The following is a 23,336-nucleotide window of genomic DNA, read 5'->3' on the forward strand; positions in this document are numbered from 1 at the left end:
AAGTTTCCCAAATGAGCTTTTTTTTTGTGTGTCAGCAGGTGAAAATACCATTTTCTTTAAAGGTTTATTAAAGAGGGGTAAGTACCAGGTAGGTAGAGATGCAAATTGATATAAGAAAGCTCCTTCTAGGCATGCCCACACACTGCACAGTGACATTAGACACACATCTAGGTGCAGCACTGTCCTCATTCACCCATATGTCACCAGCAAGCACAGAGAAATCAGAGCAAACCCAAGCTGGGTACATTAACTCATCATATCCCTGCCTTGTGCCTTGCTCCTCAGGCCATGAAGTCTCTTTTTCCAACCTGAGCTTCTGTACCTGAAGGACTTATAAAGTGTGTTGAACAGCACTTTACATGTGAATGATGCCTTATCATTATCTGTAGATATCCAAAATACTGTATCTACGAGTAATCTCTGCAACACACATTACGATCTAGCAGATAAGTTACAGATCTATCAGGCCATCTGTGACCCAGGCTTTGGTCATCCCTGTGCCACAAACCCCCCACATCCTTAGATGAGTCATTTCACCATGGCTATCCATGCAAAAAACAGATCTGTATTCTCTCCCTCACTGCCAAGGAGGCACGGTAGTGGGGAGTTCAGGAAAAGGAGTAATTTAAGGTTAATAGATGAACTGCTGTATGTTCTTTCAGTGCCACTGCTTCCTGGTCTTCAACACATTTTAACTCTGCAATCATCTGGGTAAAGAAAGATGGGTCCTGCAGCCTGGCAGCTCCTTGGCCATGCTCTCCTGCTCCCATGGTGCAGCTCCTGCCCCCCTCCCCAGTACCACACGTTCCCTGCCAGCGATACCCAAGCGTCTCTGGCATGCCACGTGCTGGAGTGGTAACCAAACCCAGCTCCTCAGAATAGACACACTCCCCCCATGGCTCCCACCCCCCGCCATCTTCAGTAACCTTACCCCAACAGGGCAGGGGCTGGAGGCAGGAAACCAGGCAGGCCAGTAAAACAGGAGATGCTCAAGACTCCAGGGATTAACTCTATCCACCAGATGCAACTGTTACCCAAGTCCTCACCCCCCCATCCCCAAATCTTCGAAACAGGTGGGGAACGAGGGAGTGGCCACCACCCTCACAAGAATCCCTGCATGGATGCCAAAGGGCTGGATATAACCAGGTACAGCCAGAGGCATCCTGGCAGAGGGAAGAAGACGGCGAGCCAAATAAAGACATGAAATTCAACATCAAAGTGGAGATAAAAATACATGGACATCACCCCTGTTCTGAGCAGAAGGAAGGGCTGAGAAGTTTCACTGCTAAACCCAACCAATTTCATTCTGCCCTTCCTGAAAGATTTCAAAAACCACAGCAAATACAGACTGAACTGCTACACACAAGTCAGGTCAAGCGTGCCAGGAGCCCTTTAGCAGCGCTGGCAGGCACTGCTCACACGCAGTGCCTACGGTGTGTTTGTGGGGTGGGCAACCTGGCCCTGCCACAGGGGCTGCAGGCCAGCAAAGCCAGCATTACTGCTGGAACACAGCTCACAAAGGGCAGCTGTGTTCCAGCCACATCACAGGTAAAATGAAACTGAGCGTGCAAGCGCTGCCAGGTCCACACGGACATGGTGGCTGTGTATGTACACAGCACCTCAGGAGGCACTGCTGGGAGGGAAGAGTTGTTCAAGGCTCCTGGGGGGCAAGAGAGGTGAGGGCAGCCCTGGGCTGGCAGATGAACATGATAAAGCTTGGGAGATGGCCAGGCTCCTTGGACAGGCATGGCTGAAAAAGGAGCCACTGTCCTTGAGCACCCTGCCCCAGACACTGGGTGAAGGCAGGTGACCAAGAGGACAGCGTGTCTCTATGGAAGCGCATGGAGGGAAGCGGTGGGAGAAAGGCAGAAGCAAGAGTAAGACCCCCTGATTGTGCACGGCTTGGAGTGGGACAAACTGGGAGACCAGAGGGACACAGGGAAAGAATGAGACTCAGAGAAAACTAAAAAGCAAGAACCACCAGACAGAAAACACAGAGTCCATTTTTCTGCACCACTGAACAGAGTCACTTAAGTCTCTTACAAGACCAATGATGTACTAGGAAAAAAAAGATAAGCCTTCCCTCTGCCTGAGCAGATGAGGCATTTCTGGAGCAGAGCACAAGGAACAGGCCAGAGGGCTACCCTACCTGAGCAGCTCTTGCAGTGTGGCACAGCACCATGATGAACAAGGTGCACAGCACAGGCAGGATGGCAGAACAGCGTTCAAGGCAGCAGGACTACAGAGGTGATAAGACTGATCACATCTAACATACTGGGAAGAACAGGTGAAAGGGCCAGTTTGGTGGTCTGGAGCCCTCCATCCAGGAGCCTTGGGGGTGTTCAGCCTGATCTGGGTTTTGGTTTCTCACCTTTCTTGGGGAGCCCTGACTGTGACATAACACCCCGTAATGGTTCAGACAAGAATCCCACGTTACATCTGCTCTGTGATAGTTGCAGCCCTTTTGATGCAGCTGCTTTGCATTACCTTGGGACAGACCATATATCAGAAAAACCCAATGAGACCATGAACAGGAAAAAAGGAAAAAAAAAATGGAAAAAATCTATAAAACTCTAGGGAGGTAACTCTAGGTATAATTTGTGTGTGATGTACCAGACCCAGCAGACCAATGGATCAGCTCCACTACCCAGTGCAGGTCTAGCATAATGGAAGGCACTTTCACACATATAACAGAGCAGTCAGAAATACGAGGGAAGAGGAGAAGGAGAAAGCCTGCCAATAACCTGGAAGAGCACAATCAAGGTGTCACTTGTGCAATGCATCTCAGGCACAGAAAATGAGATGCATCATTTGGTAGGAGAGGTAGAGCTCTTCAGGAAAAAAACAACCAACTTTTGTAATGTGGCAATAAGTGTAGATTGCTGAAGCAATCAAGTTGTGTAGAGGATCCAGTACCAGTGGATATCATGATCGATAATGCAGGATTATTTAAATACCTCAAGAAAACAAAGCTGAGTGCCTAGACTGAGCACCATGGTTTGCTGGCACTGCCTTCCATTGGAGAAACCCAGTCCTTTTCATGGATAGGGTTACAGGAAGCAGGATTATGTCTAAATTTTGCCAAACACTCTCCACAGGCAGTTTCCCTCCCAGACAGCTTCAAAGCATCACCATTGTTAGGGCTCAGAGGTGCCAAACTGGATCAGGCAGACCGGTGTACTCTGCAGGGCCTTGAGAGCAGGCTGACATGGCAGTAGCCATGACACTTAAATGCAAGACTTGAGCAAATGGAATGCAATGAGAATCACACACTCAGGGTCGAGGTATCTATGTTCACATATGCTTTTACATCAAATGTGCTTTAGTTCGGCTCCTTCCTGTATTCTGCCCCCTCCCTTTCCATTGTAACTATCAATGTCTTTACGAGAAGTCTCTGAAGCAAAGGAGCTGTCAGGATGCTGTAGCAGCAGAGCATGAGACAACAAGGCTCTTCACACTTCAGCAATACATTAGAGACACTTAAGACTTGGTGCATTCACATATTTGCTGGATATTATTGATAGTGATCAAGGAGTTAACTCCAGCATTTACATTTTGGGGGTTAGGTCACCCCTGTTTGTACTAATATGTCTTCTTGCCCCTCTGACAGCAAACATTGCAAATGCCTTTTGCAACTCATTGCAGAAAACCTGCTGCAAACTCAGAGCCCCCACCACACCCTCAAGCACCCAGCTCTGTCTCTGATGTTTGCTTTTCTCTCCTGTTTCTACCCCATGACATGCAGGCAAGTGGGGCTGGCAGTGGGTCTTCCTACACAGGAAGTGTGAAGCAGTGGCCATTTTGCTTGGATCCCAATGCTCTCACATGAAGGAGCCTCTTTTTCTACTTAGTTCTGACTGTGAACTGTCCCCAGACAAGAAACAATCCAACCCCTTTCTTAGGAGAATATTGATAACCTCTGAGCGAAGCAAACAGCCTGAGGATATGAATTCAAGAGGCAGAAGTGCAAGAAAGAAACCCTATAATAGGACAGCAGCACAGGGTGAAGGGCTCATCCCATCACCAACATGCAGCATGTTGGACTCTCAGCTTTCTATTTCTCAGTGTCTCTGACTCAGTAACCCAACTGCTTAGGGGAGCCCAGAGCCCCTTACCTCCCCCCCAGACAAGTACCTTCACTGCAGAGTAATCCTTAGCTCTTCTGTGGCTGTTGTCCCAGCCCCACACACATTTTGGACCTGGCATGTGAGCCTAGTCCTTGCTACCAGCCTGGGTGAAAGCCCAAGTGCTGGTTCCACTCCTGCAGATAACCCTCCACATTCAGCAGTGCAGGCAAGGCATCCTCCAGGTCCTGCCTATCACTCTACTGATATGGCAGCTCCTGCCTTACCCACACCCTCCCAGCACACCCATTATCCCCTAAAAACCTATCTTTCCTACATCCATCTTTAATGAACACATTTTGCAGTGCTGTTCCCCACATTAACACTTTACTTCCAGAGCAGCAGGCAAGCTGATGGGAAATCATTCACTCCCTCTGCCACCTCTCCACCAGGTGAAGGGGTCAGAGACCTGCTGCACACCCAGCCAGGAGGGCCTTGAGTTCAGAGATATGCAGCTCAAACTTGCCACTCTGTGAGGCTTTACACAAGCCAGGTTTCCAGAAGGATTTCAGGCCAGGAAAAATTAAAAGCCCTCAAGCTATGTATCAAAAAAATGGAAGACCATATAATTCATTCTCAGCATTTACAAAAACGTGTAGCAGCAACTTCCAGCTGAGAGACTGACTGATGACCTGCAGTGAGGACAAAGGCACCTGAGAAATCACACAGAGCACAAGTCACAACACACAACTATCTCTCAGCTGCTGATGATTCAAGAACACCATCATTTGGGGTATGCAACCCTCATTTAAGTAAACTTCCTTGTACTATAGGAAATCTCCACAGCAGGACCCCGGCAGGTACTGATTTACACAAGTTTTTACTGAAGCTCTTTGCAAAGAAATCCTGGGCTGCCATTCAGATCACATGTCTGCAAGGCTCTTCAGGAGCATGTGCATTGCACTGTGTGTACAGCATGCACAGGGTCTGTAGATGCAACCTCTTCTGCTGTTCTTACTTCTCTCAGTACAACACACAGCTGCCCTGCTGCCTGTGCTGCTGACAGGCAATGGCAAAACCAGTTGGTTTGCAGTGCTCCAAGTCCCAAGTGCCTGACAGAGCAGAGAGACAGCAGTGCAGTAAGAAATGCCATACTGAAGAGGTTATGAAGCCCCCAAATATAGCTGGGAAAAGGCACACATGCCCTTGAAGAGAAGGAGCAGAAGGCTGCAAGGTATGTGCAGGGCAAGAACAGTGCTTACAAGGGTCAGCGTCCATCAGAGCACCAGTTCCTGCAGCACAAAGCCACTGGGCTCAAGTTGTACAGGTGTTTTCCTCTGGCCATGGCTTTGAAGACTGCCCATTCATCTGATTTGTGAGTTATGTAATCACCAGAGGAAAATAGGGTTTGCTTGTTTGCTTTTTGCTTTAATAGAAGTCATGTAATCACTTTAGGTTTAAGCTCCAGTCCAAATCGGACTATTTTTACATTTCAGGCTTGATCTCTCTGGAAAGAGGACAAGTTCTTTTGCCTGGCTTACAAAGAATGGGCTGTGATAACACAGTGACTACTGGAGGACTACATGAAGAGCAGCGTGTCCCTTCTCATCCTGACCCCTGGGGTGCACTCACTGGTTGCTCACCCCACAGCTCTGTGGGAAATGGTGTTGAAACCTGAACTACATGGGCCTGGGCAAACCTTGATTCATTCACTAATTCTTGCTCTAGCTTTCTTGCACCCATAGATCCCACTTCCCCTGCTCCCCAGAAGCAATTAATTCTCTATTTCATCCTACATTTTGAGCTCAGCACGTTGTTCAGCATTTCTCCGTGAAATCCAACAGTCATTGCTTTTATGACCCTTCCCTTGGCATTAGCTGTCACTGGGCCTGCTATCTACCAGCTGAAGTTCCTTCAACCAGAGGAACAGACAGAAGATTTGCACACTTGAACAAATCATCCCTTCCGTTACACAGGTACTATTTTGCGCATAGACCAAGTCTGGAATAAAACAGGTTTCTTCACCTGCTCCTCACTACCAGCCCATTTGTCCTCATTTGCAGGAGAGACTGCCTTCTGTTGAAGACAGCGCTCACTTCAGAGATTTTCAGACCTTGGTCCAAGCCTCCATACAAACAACATCTATGTACAGACCTTCCTCAAAGGAGAGTGTTTACAAACTGATTTGTTGCCCCAGGCCCCATCAGTAGCTGGTTTTGCTCCTTGTCAAACAATTTGGATTTCACTCGGTGCTTCTTCCCAGGCAGAAATGCCTGTCATGTTGGCAGCAGGATTAAAATGGCATGTGAGCCAGCCAGGGTGAAAATGTCTCCATTAATTTTTAATCTTTCCTCAGGCAACTCTGCCTATGGATCTACACAGGTATCAAGACAGCTTTGTCAACAAAAACTGTTAGCTCCTCTTCCTCTCTGTCCCCAGCGCACAGCCAGCAGAGCAGCGACAGCGTTAGAAGGCAGTGACCCCTTCAGAGCAGCTGTGCCCCTGCCTCACCAGGGGGCCTGGGGCACCTGCTGAGGCTGAGGGCAGGTGCCCATGCACTGAACACGTGACTTCAGTCAACCTCCTTCCACAACAGCCCTGGGAATACCTGAGTTGGTGATGGCCAGTGAGCATTTGTCATGGGGAGTCTGCTGCCAGGCAGCCCTTTGTACCAGCTGCCTTTGAGCAACCATCACTTGGAATCAAAAGTGCTTATACAGCCTAGAGCAGCCCTCCCCTGCACTGCCTCTCCTCCTTCAGCGGGGCCCACAGAGGTCAGACCACACTAGGCAATCATGTCTCTCTGAATGGGCATCTCCCCGAGATGCGCAAAGATGCTGTGACTGAAATCACCCCTTGCTCTGCCCCAGAGCTCCCAACAACAGTGACAATGGTGACACCACCTTCAAGTTCAGAGAACTGCTTTGCTCCAACCCACACTCAATCCCCTCTTCTCTGACGTCAGGTCTTCCTTCAGTCCTCCCCAAACAGAGATGCACCAAAAGACATGTCAAAAACCATCATCCCTGTAAACACAAGAAACCTGTAACCACCCTTTCTTACCAGCTTTCACAGAGTTAGGCTCCCACTGCTCCCACACTCACTGAGCCTGACCAGGCAAAAGCCCATAGCAAAGCAGGGAAACCTTCATGGGAAAAAAATAAAATGCTGCCCAAGATGAGTTGCCAGCAAATCGTTTTCTCTGCAAGCCCAGGCTTCCCACAGAAGAGTCATGCTTTTGGACACTTTGGCTTTCAGACCAGAGATAAAGCTGAGAACCAGATCACTTCTAGTCGTTGGGGTCCTGTTTTTTAATAATATGAAGAGTGATGAGCCAGAGCCAAGGCTAAATTCCAGCTCAGGTGCCTACATGCTCCCTATGTTAATCCCCCCACTGCCCTTCCACAGATCTGACTGTAGGAATAGTAAGCCAATACTGGCTCAGTAACTTATATTCACTTTACAGGGGAGGCACAGGAAAAGCAGAAACCAAGCTCAGGGAAGATTCTGTTCAGATGTATTGGAAGCCAAAGACATTTGGACAAATGCCAATAAGGAAAAAAATTATTTGAACTCTCCACCAGGCACAATTCTCTCTTCAAAAGCTGATGAGAAATGTAGAGGTTTGTGCGCATTTAGTTGCATGCCTGGTCATATGTCCTATTACTATAGATCCAGTCTTAAAATACTGCTAAGGATGCAGCTTTACAACACATATTTGATGTGAGGACCATTAGCAAGGAGAACTGTGTAAGTACTAGGCTTGACCAGATGGCTGAAAGGTTTTTTTGCATTTTCTCATCATAGAGTTACCAATGGCTCTGCATCATCATCATCATAATAGCTTTGTCCTCCAGCTGCATAGTCATAATTGCATTTTTTTTTTTGTATTTCTTTGCAATTTAATGCTAAGCACAATTCTCAAAATGGCTGCTTTTGTTCCACATAGGACTCTTCCCTCTCTCTGCTGGCTGGCTTTGACTTCTATTTTGACAATATGTTTGTCTTCTCTAATATTTGTTTACCTTTTATTATTCCATCTATTTTCTTCAACATACATCTTTAATTAGCTGCACTCCTCTGCTTTCATTGCCTACTAAAACATTCATTTAGAAAGTGTGGTGCTCTCTCCTGCTGGAAATCTCAGCTGTATGCTTAAAAGGTCAAGTCTATTTCTTGCAATAACCTTTCTCTGGCCAAATAATCAGTCGTATATCAGAGATAAGGTGGCCCCTAAGGAGACAACTTGTATTCAAAATGTATTGAAATATTTTTCCTTTGGCAACAAAGATTTGTAAACATGATAGGTAACTATCACACCGGTACAGTAATAATTATTTTCTACTTTCAGAGATAATACACTTTTCAAAAGAGATGCTCTTCCTTCTAGACTCATAAAACTTGAACTCTCTGGAGATTTTGTTCAACATGTTGCCTTTTTCTTGGAGCTAACACCCACTACTGAGCCTCTGAGCCTCCAACTTACCAAGTTTGCCCACCGTCTGTATCTTCCTCTTGAATTTTTCAGAAAACTGGGAAGAACTGGAGCCACTTTGCTCAATGCTCCACCACAGACACTTACCTATTCGTTTTCCCCAAGCTGGTGCCGGGGATGAAGGGCAGAAGAGAAAACAGCAGGACTCAGAGATCCATGCTTGATCTTCATCTTCCTCCAGCCCTGCAAGTGGGACAGGGGACCACAGCATGGCTGGGGCACTCCAGAGACAGCTTTAGCTTTGCAAAACAAGGCAAGCACCAGACTTTTCCAGACTACTGGAAAGCATCTGGGGATACAGTGACCAAAAGTGACAACAGCAGCAGTTTGTCCCTCTCTGCCCATAGCATGGAGAAGTGACCTGTCTTTGTCCACGTCAGTGGCAGAGCTAGAACCAGGATTTGGTATGGAACACGAGTCAAATTAGACTGGATCATGCTTTGCTGACACCCCAGCTTTGCCCACACCTTGTCACACTGCCTTCACATCAGCCCCAGAAATTGTGCAGCTCTCTAAAGAGTCAGTTCTGGGGTGTGATTTAAAATGCCCGTACAGGGGAAGCAGTGACAAGTCATGGATGGGGGGCAGAGTGTTGCAGATGGTCTCAATGCAGCTTACAGCACCCAGGCCCACCTCTTGAGCAGCCCTGACTCTCAACCCTGTGCATTTGCAGCCTCCTCAGGTGAACAGCAGTTGGACTCTATCTTCAGCCAAGTAACTGAACCTCTTCCAGCAGAAAGCCAGGCTCTCCTCAGCCCTGCTTCAGCACTGTAATTAATTCACAAGCCTTTCCCTTTCCCCTCCCTGTGCCAGGTCAGCAAATTCACTGTTATGCCAGTTACTAAAACTGTATCTCACCCTCTTTGGCAATTTATCAGTTTTATTGGCATGAATGTGTCTTCCCCAGCCAGGCAGTGAAGTAAAGGTATGGCAGAACAAAGAACTGAAGTGTGTGCAGGACAGACAGTGAAAAGCTTGCATGATGCATGGGGCAAGAGGCTGCCAGGGTGAGCTGAGCCCGTGCACAAGGCAGGGAAGAAAGCACACCTGAGCAGATAGAGAAGTCACCTGTATCCAGAGAAGATGTGACACTGCTCCTCAGGAATTAGGGGTGGGCAGGACTGCTGTTGCTTGTGGTCACAGCCACGTGGTGGTTCACAGGAACCCAGGGCAAGCTGTGCAGCCCAGGGCTGGTTTTAGCCAGCCTCTGCAATGCCTCTCAAAGCACACAGTTTTGCAGCAAGACTTTTCTGGTTCCTGGGATGCTGCAGGAAGCCTACTATAAAACACAGCAAAAGAAGATGCATCCAGGCTGCCTGTGGGTTATCAGGCATAAGTAGCCCTCCTCTATGATGGAAAACAAGTTGCTGAAATAAAGATATCAGTTCTCCAGCTGTGTAACCAGGGGTTCTCACTGTGAAGGCACATGTATACCAGCCTTCTCACCGTCAAAACACTCCTCAGATTTCACTGTCATCTCAAAGCTGAATATATTTACCCTCCAGGTATTGTCTGCATTATATTTTAATAATCTGCCCACCTGTTATTATTTTCTTTCTCAAATCTGTAGCTCTTCAGCAGTACTGTAATTTAATTGCAGCTGAAGGCTGCTTGGGTTTGGATGACAACATTTTCTCCATTAGTATCTGCCAGACACAAAGCTGAAGCTCATCAAATGATAAATGATCATAACCACTTTCTGCTCTATGAGATTTATATAGATCATGATGCAGAGGAGAAATAAACTGTTTGGCCATCATAGCTCCACTGTGGGCAAATGCTGGTCCCCAGTCATGACATGACCACCAGTCAGGGATGCCCACTGGCCGCAAAAGGTTCCTAATGACAGTTGTGGCACCAGCATACATACCCACTGTGATATTACTCCCATCTCTTCCCTCTCAGGGGAAAGTGAAAACCAATACCAGATGCTGTTTTTCTGTCAGTATGGTAAAAAGGAAATGAGAGATGGTCACCACATGGTCTATCACATCCCCATGGCATCCAGGCTGGAATAAAAGAGGACTTCATCCTGCCTTGTTACACCAAAGTCAGTCTGAAATCTGGTGAAAATACAAGACACAGATCCCTCCAATAACAAATACAAACTTACATGGGAGGAGGTGCTAGGGAAAACTTCTTCCTGGACTTTGTAGTTGACCAGATGAAGCTTCAAAGTATTTGGGTTCCTTTTGCAAAATAAAGCAAACTCTAAACTACTATGATTCCAGAAAACCAAGGCTCTGCTATCCTGAAAACTCACATTCAAACTAGCTTTTCTGTGCAGGACTCTTATTTTGCCAGCATCTCCTTTAAGTGTGCAACATGATATTTTTCATACTCAGCAATACCAGTCAAAATCTGTAGCATCTCCTTGCTGAGAGAAAAGCAGAAGAAAAAAATAATGAATCATTGCATTGAAGTAATTCTGATCTGGCCTGGGGGTATATTATGACGAGGCTTCACTCCCTGGTATGCTTCCAGAGGTTTCCATTTCCTTGCTGTCACTTCCTCTCACATAAGCATTGTCTGCATTGTGTTCCCAGCTGTCAAGCACTCTGGAGATGCCAGGAGACTGACAGCCACTTGCACAAGTGCACTGTCCCACCACACAGCTCTCCACCCTGGCCCCACAGTCCCTGGCAGTGCTGCCAGCTCCCTCCAGCATGACCCCAGCCACCAACCTGCTCCCTGCAAGAAGGACCCAGGCAAGGAGGAGCCTCATCTCCTGGCAGGGAGCAGGTGAAAAGAACTGTCTCTGTGCACAGCTTTGTTCCCTGGTGCAGGATCAGTCCAGGGTTGCTCCCTGCTGGCAGACACATCCTCAGCACTGTGTGGCCATCCTGAGCGGCCTCACCAAAGCAGGCAGCCAGTGGCTTCCTGAGCTGATAAGGGATTGGATGCAGAGGGGAAAGGCTACTCTTGTTCTGTACCCACACTGTCCCACAAGGTCTTGTGGGTTTGGAAATGCCTCCAAGGAAGGGTCTTTACCTTTGCCTGGGTAAGAAGTCCAGGCTTTTTCAGGGTTCCAGGATCTTTTGCTCTTTGGGCAATCACCTGCCTTCTCTCACAGACACAGGATGACAAATGACAGAATGACAATCAAGCAGCTTTTCACTAGACCTTGTCAGACAAGGAAGGCAACACCCAGTAACAAGACCCAGCCAAATTTTATCCATGCCAGTTGATTGAGAGGTTCATTAAGCATTGCTGGAGCCAGGACCAGCAGCTCAATCACAACTCCTGAAGCAAATTAGGACCAGGTAGTACCAGAAGTGGGCCATAACACAGAGATGGAGCCTCCCAGCACACCAGCCTAGCTGCAAGTCAGCAAACATTTCAGTGTGTAGCAAGTGTGCGCTGGCTGTGAAATAGCTGGTACAAGTCTGTCTGAGAGAAAGATCAGTTTCTCAAGACACTGGGTCTCAAAATTTGGTTGTCCATGTCAACATAATGCTACAGACTTTGATTTCCTACATGCTATCATAGACCACAGCTGTTCAGAGCTGCCTGCCTGTGGGGAGGAGGCAAAGGATCAGTCCTGCAGTTGCCATTGGTTGCCATTATCTGATTCTATAGTGCCTGCCAGTGGCAGGATTCTCCTCTCTAGAGGTGTTTGGAAATTTTCCAGGCTGAAAGCTTCTACCTCTTAGCTGGTGCTGTTACCTCCCCAGAAAGCCAAGGATGCACCCCTTTGTTGGTGGTTCCTGAGGTGATAGCAGCTGACAGACCCTAACAGAGAAAAAGGATTTAACAGCTGAAAGAAACTGGCTATTATTCTGTCAGGTAAAATGTCTACATGGATGCTGAAACAGCTTGACTGCTCTCCTGTCAGTCTTGTTAGGAGCTCATTTTATTATGCTTTGTTATTGAAAGGCTGAGTTCATTTTGGGACCTCTTAATTACAATGCTGCCTGCTTTGGAAATAAAACCTGCAGTGCTGTCTGCAAGCAGTCACAGAGCAGAGAATTATACCAGGCAAGCTAAAAAAAGATGTTGGAGGCAAACCTTCAGCTGTCAAGGTCTCCTGTTTATGGCGAGGCAGGTTACTGCAGGGGCAGTGGAGCTGAGTCACTCTGTGTTAGGATGATGAAGATGGGGAGCAGCTGCCCCAGGTAAGAACCATGGTAGAGCACGGGCCCTATGTCAGTGTTTGCCATGCTAGTACCTGGTGTCACAGCCTTTGGGCAGCTGGTGTGAAAAACAGCAACACAGTTAGGGGATCATCCTGCAGGTTTGGAGAGAAAGGCAGGCAGGAGCAAGAGAACAGATCAGGTACAAGGTGAGAATTTGTGTGCAATAGAGATAGCATGGGCAGCTGCAAACTTGGTAAACACATTATTTTGGAGTTCATCAAGGTGAGATGCTTGCAATGGGAAGCCATTCTAAGCAACATTTACTGCCGATGAAAAGACTTTGCAAACTCTATGGAAAGCATGCAGGCAGCTGCAGAGGCAAGGCAGGGAAGAGGTGGGGGAGGTGATGAATGTGTAAGCACATGGATCAACCATATGAAGTTTCAGAAGGGCAAGTGCCAGAGTCTGCACCTGGGAGGGGGCAGCCCAGGTTCTGTGTGCAGACTGGGGAATGAGTAGTTGGAGAGAAGCTCTGTGAAAAGGGACCTGGGGGTCCTGGCTGATGGAAAGCTGAATCTGAATGAGCAGTGCCCTGGCAGGAGGGTCAACTGTTCCCTGGGGGCCATCAGGCACAGCATCACATCTGGGCAAGGGAGGGGATTGTCCCACTCTGCTCTGCACTGGGGCAGCCTCACCTTGAGTGCTGGGGGCAGTTTTGGGCACTGGAACATAAGAAAGACATTAAGAGAGAGTGTATTAGAGAGTATTAGAGAGTGTCCCAAAGAGGGCCACAAGGATGGTGAGGGGTCTGGAAGGGAAGCCTTGTGGGGAGTGGCTGGGGTCACTTGGTTTGTTCAGCCTGGACAAGAAGAGACAAGACCTGATGGTGGTCTTCAGGATCCTCAGGAGAGGAAGCAGAAGGGAAGGTACAGATCTCTTCATTCTAGTGATCAGTGACAGGACTCAAGGAAATGGCATACAGCTGAGTCAGGGCAGATTTAGTTTGGATATAAGGGAAATATTTTTCCCCCAGAGGGTGCTTGGGCACTGGAACAGCTACCCAGGGAAGTGGGCGCAGCACCCAGCCTCACATAATGCAAGAAGCATTTGGACAATGCTCTAAGGCACAGGACTCTTGGGGTGTCCTGTCCAGGGCCAGGAATTGGACTCAATGATCGTGATGGATCCCTTCCAGCTCAGCATATCCTGTGATTCTATTATTCTATAGACAGGAAAAAATCCCTAGTATAATGTATGTCCCAGGGTATAGGGAGGCTTTCTGGGAGGGATGGTGGGGTATCATTTCAGCTAGTAAGAAAAGCTAGTACTTCAGCTAATAAGCTAGTAAGATGGCTGCAGCACAGTCATCACTAGAAACACTCAAGTAAATGTTTCACCTGTCTGTCAGGAGAGTGATCCTGCCTTTTCTGCATGGGCACAATCACGGGACAATAAAGGACAAACACCTTAGGTGCCTGTCATTGTGCTCCAACCACAGGTGCTCTAATGCTTGCAAGAGAACAGACAGGGCTTGCAAACCCCTCTTAAGGAAACTCAAATCCTTCACAGCCAAGATAAGGGAGATCCTCCCTGCACTGTCACTGGTCTCTGCCACCCAAAAAGACAGGTCTGACAATTTTAGGCCTTAACTGAAAAGCAGAGCACAAGCTCAACAGCATGATGGGCACACTGATTCGCCATACCAAGCACTACATACAAAATCAGTACCGGCATGGTCTGAGGCTTTTCTATCTCCAAACAACTCAGCACCAGCAGGGCTCCCTCACCAGGGCTCCCCCCATTTCACCGAGGACAGCTGCTCTAAGCAGAGCCTGGGGGCGTTGGGTGCTGCTAATGTCCTCCAAATCCTTCCCAGACCTTATCAAAGAGACATGAGGACTGACACCCCACTGCAGTTTGACAGCAGACAGATTTTACACTGACAGTGTGGGGTAAAGTGTTACTGGAAAATGTAACGTTTGCAACATGTCTCCACTGAAAATCACAAGTGCTGGTGCTGTTTGTTTCCTCCAAGATATATATATTTGTAAAGAACAAAAAATATGTGGCAAAGGGTCCAAACCATGTATGGACTCAGGTAGTCCAGCCCTCGCTGTTACAGGGTAATTTACTACTAGAGGGTGACTCCTCCAGCATTTTTCTGTCTCTTTATATGCATCCCAAAAAAATTGTATCCTTACCATTGTCACTCATTACCAAAAAATATAATTAGGAGTTCACTTGATATTCTACCTACATTTCTTTCCTTGAGCTCCTACTCCTATCACCTCACTCCTACTTGTATGCCCCCTGCTACCCTTCTGATCAGCTCCTCTACCTCAAGTTCACACCCTTCAAATTACAGGAAGACAGGTTTCCCCCCTTAATCACCAATTTTCCATGATAAACACACTTAGTTGCTTTAATCTTTCTTCATACCTCGGCTCCCCTCCAGCACCTAATCATTGCAGTTATTCTTTGAACTCCTTCTAGCTTGCCTGACGCTGTGCCAATGAGAGGTCTGCAGCTGAGCACCGAGGTGTGGGTGGGATCTGACCAAAGCTGCATGCTAATTTCACCATTAGGAAGATTAGGTGTCTCTGGCAGGATGCGGGTGTTCCTTCATTCACACATCTCATTGCTGCTGGCGGGGCTGTCCTCCAGCCGGCTGCAGTTTCCCACTCCCACTATCATTTGTTGGTTTTATTTAACCAAGGGATTAAAAGCTTGCAGGACGGTAATTACAATGATCGTTCGAGTGGCACGTCCTCTGGCACGGGAAGTGCCCGCGCGGATGGGTCAAACAGTGTTCCCACACTCACAGCCTCTGCAAGGGATCCCCACCCACGGCCAGCTGAGTCCAAGTGCAAAGCACATGGCCTGAATGCCGTGGCCACGGGCAGAAGAACCCCGGGGGTGTGTGGAAGGACTTGGTGCCCTTTGAAACTTGGGGCCCTGCAAAGGAAGGCTGCCTGAGCATAAGTCCGATAGCACTATCCACAAACACAGCCTGAATCTAGGGCAGGAAAGGCAGCTAGGGATGCTCTGAAGTGGCAACTGCAATCTTTTACTGTCAAGGAAAATGTAGCATAAAAGCCACCCACACGTGGCTGTAGAGTCACATTAGCTCTAGCATCCTAAGCCAGCATGAAGAGAGTTTCTGGTGAGACATGACTGCAGTACGGAACGATAACCTGTCACTGAACCACTGAGCACAGGCTGGGAAGTGTCCCACAGGTACACAACAAAAGTCGCCTGGACAGAAACACAGGGATGTAATATTTTCAATTTGTTCGCTTTCTGTATCTGTTCTAGGAACAAATTTCCACAAACAGAGGTAATGAGTCTTGCCTGGTTTGAGAGACAGACCTGAAAAGCCCTCCACATAAGGAACAACCAGTATTAATAATATATTAGACTTCTCTTCAATACCGTTCTCATAGCTGAGAACATACGTGATCCTGTACAAACTTCATCATCTCTCATCTCTGTGCCTTGGGGGCTTCAGAGTAATTTCAAACTTTGAAAGTCTTCCCCTCCAATTGCTCCAGTTTCTGTTGTTCCTCGAGAGCCGTCTGAACTTCACAACATCACCTGAGCAGCAGATAAGCAAAAATTGCCTCAGCTGTAGAGGAGAAATCTAGGTTAATTATGTTGATAACTTAACCCCCAGGCTAATCTCTAGTCCATTAAGGTAAGCAGATGGTCAGCTCACCGCAGGGAAGAGGAAGGGAGGACAGAGTAGCATCTCTCATTCACAACATGCAGGATCAGCCGTGTCCCCGAGAGGATGGGCATTCCCAGCCTGCGCCCTTCCCCCACAGACAGGTTTTGTTTGTGCCATAGCTGGCAGGGCCATACGGAAGGGGAGCACAGAACCACAAGCAGGATAACAAAAAGCTCACACAAGGTGAGAGTTTTTCTGATTCCAGTAAGCAGTGCACTGGCATAGGTTGAAAACAGGGAGGGATAGGGAATGGGAAGCGTATACAGATGGGTCTTGCAGGCTGACATACTAGAAATGGGGTGGTGAAACAAAATATCTGTAAGAAATATAGGTCAGATACAATGTCATTGCAAGAATGGAGGGGACACATCTGCAAAATAGTCTCCTGATTAAAGTAGACACTGAAGGCCCTCCCAAGAGCACTGCTGCATGGGCTATGTCCCTCCCAAGGTGACAGGGGGAGAGGACCTTGTGGTCAGTGCTATGAATAGTTGTCCCAACTTCTGTCCTCAATTCTTTCAGAAATGAATGGATCAAGCAGTAGCGAGGCATTTTGTCTCAGTTTCTCCATCTGTAAAAAAATTCCTCCTACACCTTGCAGGGAGATTTTGTAAAGCTTAAATGCCTGCACAGTGTTTTTCATCCCTTGGATGAAAAGGAACTGTGACATCTCACATCTCTCTTAGCAGTCAGCCCATTTCCTCAGCAGAGAGACAGGAATGCCAGTAGCTGCTCTGCCTGCTTAAAAGCTCCCTGGCTTCCATTGAAATTGCAGAAGAATCTTTATTTGTTCTCCTCCATATAAACAGCAAATCCCAGGAGAATAGATGATAGGTTTGTGTGCAAACAACTGCAGTGTATAGAAGGGACTCTCCAAATCAGCAATTTTGGGGATCATTCCTCAGGGCAAACCCACCCTTTCTGAACTTAATCCTCCAACCACTGCAGCAAGTGGCTTCCCCAACACTGACACTCTGCAGGCCATCTGCTAGGACAACAAAGGTGTCCACAGCATGGGTATATTCAACCTTGCAGAGAAACAGAAATTGGGATCTTCAGCCTAACTGTTCTTTTTAGAGGTGCAGTTCAGGAGAAACAGTCATGCTGCAATGTTGCATTGAGATATTTGGGATTCCTGTGTGAGCCACAGCACGACTGTCAAGTTGCTAAGCTGATGTACAACATGTACATTAAACAGTTACATCTGAAGGTGATGGGACCAGCTGGTGCATATTAGAGCCATTTTACTCATTTAGGGAACAGCCTGAGTAGCCTTCCCTCAAACACAAGCTTGGTGGGCTGCACTTTGGGAAAAGGGGAGGGTTATAAGCAGAAGGTGGCACCTGCAACGCCATGGGTATATTTAGCTGGAGTATTGCAGGCAGAATCCCTTGAAGGAGGAGCAGTGCTTTGGATTCAGCCAGGATGAAGCTGCACAGCTGTGGCTGGCATGCTGAGATGCAAGGAGCATGAGCCTATATCCAGTGCTGCACTGAAGCAATCTCATGGCTTTCAGACCAGCACTGGCTTTCATCCACAGGCTCAGATAGAAGGTCAAGTGAGCTTACTTCTGCCTGCAGTATCTCATGTAGGCATTGTCCCCATCACCTCCCTGTGAGCCTGCAAGTCCCCTGCTTCTCAGCTTTCCTTTCCCCTCTCTGTTCCCTTTCCATAGTGCAGGTTTTTTTGGGAGGCAGGGACATATGACAGTGAGTGGCAACTCAGCACCATTAACATGGGCACACACAGAGTAATGGTTCACAAAAGGAACTGCTGCTTCCCTGAGGAAACTGCACACAGCTTCACCTCCCTGGAGCAGCACCCTCCAGGCAGTCATCCTTTCTGCACTGCACCTCATGGAGCAGCAACAAAAGTGCAGCTTCCGTCAGAAAAATAATTGCTACCAAAGGACCCTTTCTCACTGCTGAGATGTGCTGCTTCTGTGTGCACCCAGCTTTGCTCACCCAGATACATTTTAATGGCTCCCTATTCCTTCTGGTACTGCATAACCAACTAAGCTGTTCCTCTTCTGGTTCAAATTCAACATTAATAAAACACATTCTAAAAGAATGCCTATAACCAGCTGCACCAGTATTTTATGCAATACTGCTGGCTTATGATTGGCATGAGGAACCAGGCATCTCCCTGGGTCCTCCAACTGAGACAGCTCACTGCCTCCTTCCCCACCATGCCAGCCAGCACACTGACTTCTCCAGACTGAGGGATGCTGGGCATGCGCCGTGCCCCTTGGTGTGGCAGCACTTCTGTAGGTAGGCAGATGTCATACCCTCAGTGTCACTGACAGGTGCTTAAACCACAGGTCCCTAAATACTCTTCCAGACACAAGATACAACTGGGAAACCTCAAGAAAAAGCTAGCAGCACTCATTCTGCTAAAACTGGCAGTGCCAGCAATGGGGTAGGGGCAGAAAAGCTGCCTTATTGTGTTCCAGAGTCCTGGATGCATTTGTGGCACAAAGGCACTAAACCTGCTCCAGTGTCAGCAGCATCCTGCACCAGTCGCTCTCTGAGCCATATCACCCCATTTTGTGTTCCTTGTGAAAAGAATGCCTTTGATGCTGAAAGAAGAGGCATAATGTTTTAAGCAGCAAGGAGACATCTGACAATGCAACACTGATAACATGGATGTTAGAAACAGTACACGGGAAGGAAGCATTTTGTCTCACTCCTCGAAATATTTGGGCTTGTAAAAACACAGAGGAAAGATCAATTTCTCCTTTGATTCCAGAAAGACTGATAATGAGCAAGTGCAGGACTCAGAACTTCTTCCACATGTGCACCAGCATAGAGCATGTTATTTAGCAAAGGTCAGACTAGAGGAGAAATTAGCAGTTGTGTTTCTGTCCCAGCACTTGTCCAGCTAAATCACAAGTGCTGTCCCCTCTACCCCTGCACATGGCATGAGATGACATCAAAACACAAAGCATAAATCCAGCTCTACCATTCCAAGATGCTCCAAGATGGGCAGGTGTGACCCTGAAGGGCCCTGAGGAGGAGGGAAGATACACCACATTTCAGCAAGACTTTCCTCTCCCCAATCACTTGAAGGAGGAGCCCTGCTTTGGATTTAGCCCAGCACTGCATAGTGATAATTTCTAATCCAGCAGCTGAAAGATTACAGAAAGTTGAAGAAGACAGATGGTGTGGCAAAGATGGAGAAGACTCATTGCTTGGCTACAGCCTGTCCTTGCCGAGGTTAGGTGCAGGATTTCAGAAAGCTCCATCCTCTGTGTAAGCCACCACTTGCCCGGAGCCAGCCAGCCCCAACATACCACTGAGCTGCTGGCTCAGTGTGGGAGCAGCAGAGGCTGCTGGCAGGAAGGATTGCAGATGGCCTGCAAGGAAGAGGGATCCCTCCTCTGCACAGCCTCACAGGGTTTTTGTTTTGGGACCAGACAGGGAATAAAGACATTTTACATCCATCCAGCACTTCACAGAGGCACAAGCACAACCCCCACCAATTCACACACTGCCTCCTTTCACTACGAGCAACAGTCACCCTTCCCAGTTTTATCTGCTGGAAAAGGAGGCAGGCAAATTTTGTAGCAAGTCAACATCAAAGCCTGGGACAAAGTGATGGGGGCTGCCTTGGCTCCCTGCAGCTGGCTCTGCTCTCCTCTCTGCAAGGAGCACCCACACCCGCCTTGCTCTGCCCAGCTGGGGCACAGTGGTGGCACAGAGAAAGCTCATGTGCCAGCCAACACCAGTCTTGCTCCCAGAAGGGCTGCAGGAGAGGGATGCTTAGGTCTTTGGATTTTTGTTTTTGTGGGTTGGCAATAGTCTGAGGCCTAAGCGAACATTAATGTATGGATGGGAGTTTTTTTACACCTCTCTTTTAGTTGTTTTTAAGACACATTAGAAACATTACATCTCAGCTTCTTAATTTTTGCCAAAGTCATCTCCTGTGATCTAATGAAACAGTCACATCACAACCAACAGAATAGAAGCTTGAGCAAGGAAACAGAAAGACATTGAAAACTCACCTTCTGTTTTATGTTAACACTTAATTAAACCACTTGCCTGACAAACACTATGCAAAATATCTCCTTTCCTGAAAGTCAGTGCAATTTTCAGACAAGGATGAAGAAACTTAATGATACACCTTTTCAGTCTTCCAGGAACACTCCAGGAAAACCTGGGAGATGGCTTCCTGATATTTCTCATGTGAGTAACAAGTAGAGAAAAAAAAAACAAAACAAAACAAATGTATTTCAGGAGATTTCAGGCACCCACAGATAATTGGACAGGCATCAGCAGCACTGCAGTAACCTCCACAAATCAGCAATGGATCAGTGAAACATGCAGAAGTTTGACAAAAGAAACTTCTCTGCTCCTGATGGCATCATCTATTTCTTTTTATGTGACACCTTTTAAACAAGACAAAGCAAATAAACCTGAGTCATGGCATCCAGTGTTCTTAGATCTCTGCAGGCTACGTGAACCTTGGCAAAACTTCTCCTATTCCTATCCTCTAGTCTTGCCTCCTTCCAAACAAGGATCTCAGGGACATTTTGGATGCCAAAAGAGGAAAATTCATTTTGACAGATCCAGGAGGAGTAAGTGGCACTCCCCAGATTTGCACTGGCACAGCCAGGACACAAGTCTCCCTTCCTGCCCTCTGAGTGAAGATGCCAGTCACATCTGGGACAAGGGTGACACAGGCTTCTTGCACATCTCCAACCATTGCAAAGTGAACATGCACCCATGCCCTTGACTTAATAAATAAAACATTAGAAAGCCCACAGAGAGCTCCCCACCCCACTTCCAAAAAAATCAAATCAAAACTAAAACAACAACCCAAAACTAAAAGCTCAGTGGACCAAGGTCCCATTGCTGATTGTGAGCGTGGTCTGAGGGCAGACAGTGCTTTATACCTCCGTCTTCTGCTTCAGTGGAATGTGCTGAGGGCGTTATTTACAGCAGAGGCATTGTTGCACACCAGTTACTCGTTCTTTGGGAGCTGTGGAGGCTGCAGGAATAATGAGATAATTATCCCCATTTTTCCCAGCAATGGTGGGAATGAGACTGCCTTTGTCCCCTGCTCCAGACTGCACAAGCTTGGACGGTTTTGCTCTCCCAGCAGAGCCACCTCAGCAGAGGCTCCCAGGACGCTTCAGCTGAGGCAGCACCCGGTTGCTCGTGCGGGGGCACAAAGACCACAGCAGACCCTGGATATCCCCACACAGCAGAAATTCTCTGACTGGGAAATGTCAGCCCACAGAGAACCCAGCATGTCCCCACTCCCCTCAAAACACACACTGTGCCCTACTTGGGCGAGGATCGTCGGGAAATGCAGACAGCAGATGGGAGGGAATTAAACTCAGATTGAGGAGAGACTCAGGCCCCCCAGAATTGAGACTTATTCCTGGCAACACACAGCTGAAAAACACTTAGATATCAGCAGTCCTTGTTAATTCACCAGAGGGTATTATCCAAGCTTGTTACAAGATTGATGTTCAGTGTGCTACAATCATTGAATAGTTACCCCCAGCACTTGGCCTGGATAGGCATGCAAAATCTAGTAGCCAGAAGTTGTTTCTCTTCCTTGCTTGATCATTTTGCTGATCTCTTGGCCTGAGCATAGTGGATCAGATTAGAAGGCTTTCTTTCTTTTTTTTTTTCTTTTGGCTTCTTAGTCTCCTTAAACTAGATTCACACTTCTGCGGGCCACTAGATTCACACTTCTGCGGGCCACACTTCTGCGTCACCACTGCCAGGAGCATTAATTAGAGCTGATAAGAACCTGCATTACCTGCTGTGGCACAGAAATGGAATCATGGAGGAGCACCTTGAACCAGGAGCTCGACAGAGCAGCCACCCTCCCTTGCAACTCAACACATTCAATGGCTCCACACACGTTGAGGCAGTCTAGAGCTCACTGGGAAGCCACAGAAAGGTGGTGCAGTCGCCAAACCTGACAGCAAAAGTGCAGCTGGAAGTCCTTAATGTAAAGTTACAGGCTGCACTGCTCTTGCCTGCAGGTGGACTAGATGGGTCTTTCCACCCTAATTCTTTTCACCAACCTGAGTTTCAGAGAAGGCACAGGGCTGCAGGCTTCCTAGACTACAAAGCCACCATCATTAGGTAACACCTTGACACAATATTCCTCTTATTTCAGCTAGCCTGACAGCTCACTGCTCTCTTATGGCTGAGAAGCTCAGCAGCAGCCACAGCTACACCTCTCACTGCAAGGCTATTTGCAATGGATGGCAAATCACCATCCTTGAGGCAATCCTTTCCCACCATCACATCCTCTGGTTTTCACCAGCCCCCAGCTCAGAGGAGCCCCTGTGGGCCTGATGGCTGCCGGGGCACAAGCACAACAGAGCCACTCACTCATCCCAGGGCCGCACACAACAGCTGCATTGACAGGGACTGGGCCCGTGACTTGTTGAAGCTATTTCAGCTGGAAAACAAAACCGCTTTTTCTGTTCCCCCTTGTTTTTAAGTGGGCATCAGGCACAGGAGAATGATGCTGGCTTTGCACACAGCTGTGGCACCCCAACTCTGTACCACTGGCAGCAGGAGAGCTGCTCGCTGCAGGACCCACTGCGGCCAGCACTGAGCTCCGCAGGCACACGGCCCTTTTACATCCTCAGCTCCCAGAAAAGGACAACTCTCCCTGAGGGCTCCAGGGAGAGCTACCAGGCACCAGGGTCCTCTGCCTCCCTTTTCTGGGACAGCAGAGGCAGGCAAAAGAGACGGGACTCTGCAGGGCTCTGAAAGGGAAGAAGCTAAATATTTTTGGCAAATAGAGAACACAAGCTGAAAAAAATTGGACACAATGTGTAAATGATTCTATGAAACTGATATGAAAAGAAAAGTCAGGTCTAGTAGGTCAGAATTACTTCCCCCAGTACACCTAGGTTTCTCTGTGTCTTCCAAAGTAACTGAAGAAAATAAAATCAGGTCCTTATGATATCCAGCTGCTAATTAGCTCATGAAGGAAAGAGG

At 47.8% G+C, this 23,336-nt stretch overlaps 1 protein-coding gene across 3 annotated transcripts in view; it reads right to left on the bottom strand.

Annotated features, from left to right (window-relative positions):
• The window catches only part of IGSF11 (immunoglobulin superfamily member 11), a 104,374-nt gene that overhangs the window by 47,677 nt on the left and 33,361 nt on the right, over positions 1 to 23,336 (bottom strand). The window lies entirely within an intron of this gene.

The sequence above is a fragment of the Melospiza melodia genome, chromosome 2 (assembly GCF_035770615.1).
Source record: "Melospiza melodia melodia isolate bMelMel2 chromosome 2, bMelMel2.pri, whole genome shotgun sequence".
NCBI classification, from domain to species: Eukaryota; Metazoa; Chordata; class Aves; order Passeriformes; family Passerellidae; genus Melospiza; species Melospiza melodia.